The 6,000-nt window shown below is 40.9% G+C and overlaps 16 non-coding genes across 16 annotated transcripts; all 16 read left to right on the top strand.

The window, feature by feature from the left end:
* Window positions 1-81: 81 nt before the first annotated feature.
* Window positions 82-200, top strand: LOC143731528 (5S ribosomal RNA). The gene has a single exon (XR_013200803.1). It is a non-coding gene; the product is annotated as a 5S ribosomal RNA (ribosomal RNA).
* A 372-nt stretch (window positions 201-572) lies between these two features.
* On the top strand, window positions 573-691 carry LOC143731527 (5S ribosomal RNA). The gene has a single exon (XR_013200802.1). It is a non-coding gene; the product is annotated as a 5S ribosomal RNA (ribosomal RNA).
* Window positions 692-853: 162 nt separating this feature from the next.
* LOC143731525 (5S ribosomal RNA) lies at window positions 854-972 on the top strand. Its single transcript, XR_013200800.1, has one exon. It is a non-coding gene; the product is annotated as a 5S ribosomal RNA (ribosomal RNA).
* Window positions 973-1,142: 170 nt separating this feature from the next.
* Window positions 1,143-1,261, top strand: LOC143731662 (5S ribosomal RNA). Its single transcript, XR_013200933.1, has one exon. It is a non-coding gene; the product is annotated as a 5S ribosomal RNA (ribosomal RNA).
* Window positions 1,262-1,423: 162 nt separating this feature from the next.
* On the top strand, window positions 1,424-1,542 carry LOC143731524 (5S ribosomal RNA). Its single transcript, XR_013200799.1, has one exon. It is a non-coding gene; the product is annotated as a 5S ribosomal RNA (ribosomal RNA).
* Window positions 1,543-1,704: 162 nt separating this feature from the next.
* LOC143731523 (5S ribosomal RNA) lies at window positions 1,705-1,823 on the top strand. Its single transcript, XR_013200798.1, has one exon. It is a non-coding gene; the product is annotated as a 5S ribosomal RNA (ribosomal RNA).
* Window positions 1,824-2,196: 373 nt separating this feature from the next.
* LOC143731522 (5S ribosomal RNA) lies at window positions 2,197-2,315 on the top strand. Its single transcript, XR_013200797.1, has one exon. It is a non-coding gene; the product is annotated as a 5S ribosomal RNA (ribosomal RNA).
* Window positions 2,316-2,686: 371 nt separating this feature from the next.
* On the top strand, window positions 2,687-2,805 carry LOC143731521 (5S ribosomal RNA). Its single transcript, XR_013200796.1, has one exon. It is a non-coding gene; the product is annotated as a 5S ribosomal RNA (ribosomal RNA).
* A 170-nt stretch (window positions 2,806-2,975) lies between these two features.
* Window positions 2,976-3,094, top strand: LOC143731520 (5S ribosomal RNA). Its single transcript, XR_013200795.1, has one exon. It is a non-coding gene; the product is annotated as a 5S ribosomal RNA (ribosomal RNA).
* Window positions 3,095-3,256: 162 nt separating this feature from the next.
* On the top strand, window positions 3,257-3,375 carry LOC143731519 (5S ribosomal RNA). The gene has a single exon (XR_013200794.1). It is a non-coding gene; the product is annotated as a 5S ribosomal RNA (ribosomal RNA).
* A 372-nt stretch (window positions 3,376-3,747) lies between these two features.
* Window positions 3,748-3,866, top strand: LOC143731518 (5S ribosomal RNA). Its single transcript, XR_013200793.1, has one exon. It is a non-coding gene; the product is annotated as a 5S ribosomal RNA (ribosomal RNA).
* Window positions 3,867-4,229: 363 nt separating this feature from the next.
* LOC143731517 (5S ribosomal RNA) lies at window positions 4,230-4,348 on the top strand. Its single transcript, XR_013200792.1, has one exon. It is a non-coding gene; the product is annotated as a 5S ribosomal RNA (ribosomal RNA).
* Window positions 4,349-4,711: 363 nt separating this feature from the next.
* On the top strand, window positions 4,712-4,830 carry LOC143731516 (5S ribosomal RNA). The gene has a single exon (XR_013200791.1). It is a non-coding gene; the product is annotated as a 5S ribosomal RNA (ribosomal RNA).
* Window positions 4,831-4,992: 162 nt separating this feature from the next.
* Window positions 4,993-5,111, top strand: LOC143731678 (5S ribosomal RNA). Its single transcript, XR_013200948.1, has one exon. It is a non-coding gene; the product is annotated as a 5S ribosomal RNA (ribosomal RNA).
* A 162-nt stretch (window positions 5,112-5,273) lies between these two features.
* Window positions 5,274-5,392, top strand: LOC143731514 (5S ribosomal RNA). The gene has a single exon (XR_013200789.1). It is a non-coding gene; the product is annotated as a 5S ribosomal RNA (ribosomal RNA).
* Window positions 5,393-5,554: 162 nt separating this feature from the next.
* Window positions 5,555-5,673, top strand: LOC143731513 (5S ribosomal RNA). The gene has a single exon (XR_013200788.1). It is a non-coding gene; the product is annotated as a 5S ribosomal RNA (ribosomal RNA).
* Window positions 5,674-6,000: the final 327 nt, after the last annotated feature.

The following is a 6,000-nucleotide window of genomic DNA, read 5'->3' as shown; positions in this document are numbered from 1 at the left end:
TGAGTTTTTTCAAAAGTTGTTCTTAGTTTTCTTCACTAATGGTCTAACCTTTTAAATAGCCCAATTTTGGCAGCAGTTTTAGCTTACGGCCATACCACCTTGGGCACGCCCGATCTCGTCTGATCTCGGAAGCTAAGCAGGGTCGGGCCTGGTTAGTACTTGGATGGGAGACCGCCTGGGAATACCAGGTGCTGTAAGCTTTTAAAAAAAAAAAAAAAAAAAAAAAGAGTGCCTGAGCTTCAAAAAGCCTTAAAAAGTCTCTGAGATTCTTCAGAAAGCATGAAAGAGTTTGAGTTTTTTCAAAAGTTCTTCTTAGTCTTCTTCACTAATGGTCTAAGCTTTTAAATAAGGCCTGGTTAGTACTTGGATGGGAGGCCGCATGGGAATACTAGGTGTTGTAAGCTTTTTTAAGAAAAAAAAAAAAGAGTCCCTGAGCTTCTTCAAAAAGCCTTAAAAAGTCTCTGAGATTCTTCAGAAAGCATGAAAGAGCTTGAGTTTTTTCAAAAGTTGTTCTTAGTTTTCTTCACTAATGGTCTAACCTTTTAAATAGCCCAATTTTGGCAGCAGTTTTAGCTTACGGCCATACCACCTTGGGCACGCCCGATCTCGTCTGATCTCGGAAGCTAAGCAGGGTCGGGCCTGGTTAGTACTTGGATGGGAGACCGCCTGGGAATACCAGGTGCTGTAAGCTTTTAAAAAAAAAAAAAAGAGTGCCTGAGCTTCAAAAAGCCTTAAAAAGTCTCTGAGATTCTTCAGAAAGCATGAAAGAGTTTGAGTTTTTTCAAAAGTTGTTCTTAGTTTTCTTCACTAATGGTCTAACCTTTTAAATAGCCCAATTTTGGCAGCAGTATTCGCTTACGGCCATACCACCTTGGGCACGCCCGATCTCGTCTGATCTCGGAAGCTAAGCAGGGTCGGGCCTGGTTAGTACTTGGATGGGAGACCGCCTGGGAATACCAGGTGCTGTAAGCTTTTAAAAAAAAAAAAAAAAAAAAAAGAGTGCCTGAGCTTCAAAAAGCCTTAAAAAGTCTCTGAGATTCTTCAGAAAGCATGAAAGAGTTTGAGTTTTTTCAAAAGTTGTTCTTAGTTTTCTTCACTAATGGTCTAACCTTTTAAATAGCCCAATTTTGGCAGCAGTATTCGCTTACGGCCATACCACCTTGGGCACGCCCGATCTCGTCTGATCTCGGAAGCTAAGCAGGGTCGGGCCTGGTTAGTACTTGGATGGGAGCCCGCCTGGGAATACCAGGTGCTGTAAGCTTTTAAAAAAAAAAAAAAGAGTGCCTGAGCTTCAAAAAGCCTTAAAAAGTCTCTGAGATTCTTCAGAAAGCATGAAAGAGTTTGAGTTTTTTCAAAAGTTGTTCTTAGTTTTCTTCACTAATGGTCTAACCTTTTAAATAGCCCAATTTTGGCAGCAGTATTCGCTTACGGCCATACCACCTTGGGCACGCCCGATCTCGTCTGATCTCGGAAGCTAAGCAGGGTCGGGCCTGGTTAGTACTTGGATGGGAGACCGCCTGGGAATACCAGGTGCTGTAAGCTTTTAAAAAAAAAAAAAAGAGTGCCTGAGCTTCAAAAAGCCTTAAAAAGTCTCTGAGATTCTTCAGAAAGCATGAAAGAGTTTGAGTTTTTTCAAAAGTTGTTCTTAGTTTTCTTCACTAATGGTCTAACCTTTTAAATAGCCCAATTTTGGCAGCAGTATTCGCTTACGGCCATACCACCTTGGGCACGCCCGATCTCGTCTGATCTCGGAAGCTAAGCAGGGTCGGGCCTGGTTAGTACTTGGATGGGAGACCGCCTGGGAATACCAGGTGCTGTAAGCTTTTAAAAAAAAAAAAAAAAAAAAAAAAGAGTGCCTGAGCTTCAAAAAGCCTTAAAAAGTCTCTGAGATTCTTCAGAAAGCATGAAAGAGTTTGAGTTTTTTCAAAAGTTCTTCTTAGTCTTCTTCACTAATGGTCTAAGCTTTTAAATAAGGCCTGGTTAGTACTTGGATGGGAGGCCGCATGGGAATACTAGGTGTTGTAAGCTTTTTTAAGAAAAAAAAAAAAGAGTCCCTGAGCTTCTTCAAAAAGCCTTAAAAAGTCTCTGAGATTCTTCAGAAAGCATGAAAGAGCTTGAGTTTTTTCAAAAGTTGTTCTTAGTTTTCTTCACTAATGGTCTAACCTTTTAAATAGCCCAATTTTGGCAGCAGTTTTAGCTTACGGCCATACCACCTTGGGCACGCCCGATCTCGTCTGATCTCGGAAGCTAAGCAGGGTCGGGCCTGGTTAGTACTTGGATGGGAGACCGCCTGGGAATACCAGGTGCTGTAAGCTTTTAAAAAAAAAAAAAAAAAAAAAAGAGTGCCTGAGCTTCAAAAAGCCTTAAAAAGTCTCTGAGATTCTTCAGAAAGCATGAAAGAGTTTGAGTTTTTTCAAAAGTTCTTCTTAGTCTTCTTCACTAATGGTCTAAGCTTTTAAATAAGGCCTGGTTAGTACTTGGATGGGAGGCCGCATGGGAATACTAGGTGTTGTAAGCTTTTTTAAGAAAAAAAAAAAAGAGTCCCTGAGCTTCTTCAAAAAGCCTTAAAAAGTCTCTGAGATTCTTCAGAAAGCATGAAAGAGCTTGAGTTTTTTCAAAAGTTGTTCTTAGTTTTCTTCACTAATGGTCTAACCTTTTAAATAGCCCAATTTTGGCAGCAGTTTTAGCTTACGGCCATACCACCTTGGGCACGCCCGATCTCGTCTGATCTCGGAAGCTAAGCAGGGTCGGGCCTGGTTAGTACTTGGATGGGAGACCGCCTGGGAATACCAGGTGCTGTAAGCTTTTAAAAAAAAAAAAAAAAAAAAAAGAGTGCCTGAGCTTCAAAAAGCCTTAAAAAGTCTCTGAGATTCTTCAGAAAGCATGAAAGAGTTTGAGTTTTTTCAAAAGTTGTTCTTAGTTTTCTTCACTAATGGTCTAACCTTTTAAATAGCCCAATTTTGGCAGCAGTATTCGCTTACGGCCATACCACCTTGGGCACGCCCGATCTCGTCTGATCTCGGAAGCTAAGCAGGGTCGGGCCTGGTTAGTACTTGGATGGGAGACCGCCTGGGAATACCAGGTGCTGTAAGCTTTTAAAAAAAAAAAAAAGAGTGCCTGAGCTTCAAAAAGCCTTAAAAAGTCTCTGAGATTCTTCAGAAAGCATGAAAGAGTTTGAGTTTTTTCAAAAGTTGTTCTTAGTTTTCTTCACTAATGGTCTAACCTTTTAAATAGCCCAATTTTGGCAGCAGTATTCGCTTACGGCCATACCACCTTGGGCACGCCCGATCTCGTCTGATCTCGGAAGCTAAGCAGGGTCGGGCCTGGTTAGTACTTGGATGGGAGACCGCCTGGGAATACCAGGTGCTGTAAGCTTTTAAAAAAAAAAAAAAAAAAAAAAAGAGTGCCTGAGCTTCAAAAAGCCTTAAAAAGTCTCTGAGATTCTTCAGAAAGCATGAAAGAGTTTGAGTTTTTTCAAAAGTTCTTCTTAGTCTTCTTCACTAATGGTCTAAGCTTTTAAATAAGGCCTGGTTAGTACTTGGATGGGAGGCCGCATGGGAATACTAGGTGTTGTAAGCTTTTTTAAGAAAAAAAAAAAAGAGTCCCTGAGCTTCTTCAAAAAGCCTTAAAAAGTCTCTGAGATTCTTCAGAAAGCATGAAAGAGCTTGAGTTTTTTCAAAAGTTGTTCTTAGTTTTCTTCACTAATGGTCTAACCTTTTAAATAGCCCAATTTTGGCAGCAGTTTTAGCTTACGGCCATACCACCTTGGGCACGCCCGATCTCGTCTGATCTCGGAAGCTAAGCAGGGTCGGGCCTGGTTAGTACTTGGATGGGAGACCGCCTGGGAATACCAGGTGCTGTAAGCTTTTAAAAAAAAAAAAAAGAGTGCCTGAGCTTCAAAAAGCCTTAAAAAGTCTCTGAGATTCTTCAGAAAGCATGAAAGAGTTTGAGTTTTTTCAAAAGTTCTTCTTAGTAGTCTTCACTAATGGTCTAAGCTTTTAAATAAGGCCTGGTTAGTACTTGGATGGGAGGCCGCATGGGAATACTAGGTGTTGTAAGCTTTTTTAAGAAAAAAAAAAAAGAGTCCCTGAGCTTCTTCAAAAAGCCTTAAAAAGTCTCTGAGATTCTTCAGAAAGCATGAAAGAGCTTGAGTTTTTTCAAAAGTTGTTCTTAGTTTTCTTCACTAATGGTCTAACCTTTTAAATAGCCCAATTTTGGCAGCAGTTTTAGCTTACGGCCATACCACCTTGGGCACGCCCGATCTCGTCTGATCTCGGAAGCTAAGCAGGGTCGGGCCTGGTTAGTACTTGGATGGGAGACCGCCTGGGAATACCAGGTGCTGTAAGCTTTTAAAAAAAAAAAAAAGAGTGCCTGAGCTTCAAAAAGCCTTAAAAAGTCTCTGAGATTCTTCAGAAAGCATGAAAGAGTTTGAGTTTTTTCAAAAGTTCTTCTTAGTCTTCTTCACTAATGGTCTAAGCTTTTAAATAAGGCCTGGTTAGTACTTGGATGGGAGGCCGCATGGGAATACTAGGTGTTGTAAGCTTTTTTAAGAAAAAAAAAAAAGAGTCCCTGAGCTTCTTCAAAAAGCCTTAAAAAGTCTCTGAGATTCTTCAGAAAGCATGAAAGAGCTTGAGTTTTTTCAAAAGTTGTTCTTAGTTTTCTTCACTAATGGTCTAACCTTTTAAATAGCCCAATTTTGGCAGCAGTTTTAGCTTACGGCCATACCACCTTGGGCACGCCCGATCTCGTCTGATCTCGGAAGCTAAGCAGGGTCGGGCCTGGTTAGTACTTGGATGGGAGACCGCCTGGGAATACCAGGTGCTGTAAGCTTTTAAAAAAAAAAAAAAGAGTGCCTGAGCTTCAAAAAGCCTTAAAAAGTCTCTGAGATTCTTCAGAAAGCATGAAAGAGTTTGAGTTTTTTCAAAAGTTGTTCTTAGTTTTCTTCACTAATGGTCTAACCTTTTAAATAGCCCAATTTTGGCAGCAGTATTCGCTTACGGCCATACCACCTTGGGCACGCCCCATCTCGTCTGATCTCGGAAGCTAAGCAGGGTCGGGCCTGGTTAGTACTTGGATGGGAGACCGCCTGGGAATACCAGGTGCTGTAAGCTTTTTAAAAAAAAAAAAAGAGTGCCTGAGCTTCAAAAAGCCTTAAAAAGTCTCTGAGATTCTTCAGAAAGCATGAAAGAGTTTGAGTTTTTTCAAAAGTTGTTCTTAGTTTTCTTCACTAATGGTCTAACCTTTTAAATAGCCCAATTTTGGCAGCAGTATTCGCTTACGGCCATACCACCTTGGGCACGCCCGATCTCGTCTGATCTCGGAAGCTAAGCAGGGTCGGGCCTGGTTAGTACTTGGATGGGAGACCGCCTGGGAATACCAGGTGCTGTAAGCTTTTAAAAAAAAAAAAAAGAGTGCCTGAGCTTCAAAAAGCCTTAAAAAGTCTCTGAGATTCTTCAGAAAGCATGAAAGAGTTTGAGTTTTTTCAAAAGTTGTTCTTAGTTTTCTTCACTAATGGTCTAACCTTTTAAATAGCCCAATTTTGGCAGCAGTATTCGCTTACGGCCATACCACCTTGGGCACGCCCGATCTCGTCTGATCTCGGAAGCTAAGCAGGGTCGGGCCTGGTTAGTACTTGGATGGGAGACCGCCTGGGAATACCAGGTGCTGTAAGCTTTTAAAAAAAAAAAAAAGAGTGCCTGAGCTTCAAAAAGCCTTAAAAAGTCTCTGAGATTCTTCAGAAAGCATGAAAGAGTTTGAGTTTTTTCAAAAGTTCTTCTTAGTCTTCTTCACTAATGGTCTAAGCTTTTAAATAAGGCCTGGTTAGTACTTGGATGGGAGGCCGCATGGGAATACTAGGTGTTGTAAGCTTTTTTAAGAAAAAAAAAAAAAGAGTCCCTGAGCTTCTTCAAAAAGCCTTAAAAAGTCTCTGAGATTCTTCAGAAAGCATGAAAGAGCTTGAGTTTTTTCAAAAGTTGTTCTTAGTTTTCTTCACTAATGGTC

Source organism: Siphateles boraxobius, unplaced genomic scaffold (genome assembly GCF_051911475.1).
Source record: "Siphateles boraxobius isolate OS27281-9 unplaced genomic scaffold, OSU_SipBor_1 87, whole genome shotgun sequence".
Classification (NCBI taxonomy): Eukaryota; Metazoa; Chordata; class Actinopteri; order Cypriniformes; family Leuciscidae; genus Siphateles; species Siphateles boraxobius.
The sequence above is the reverse complement of the archived record's forward strand: the minus strand, read 5'-3'. Positions and strand labels throughout refer to the sequence as shown.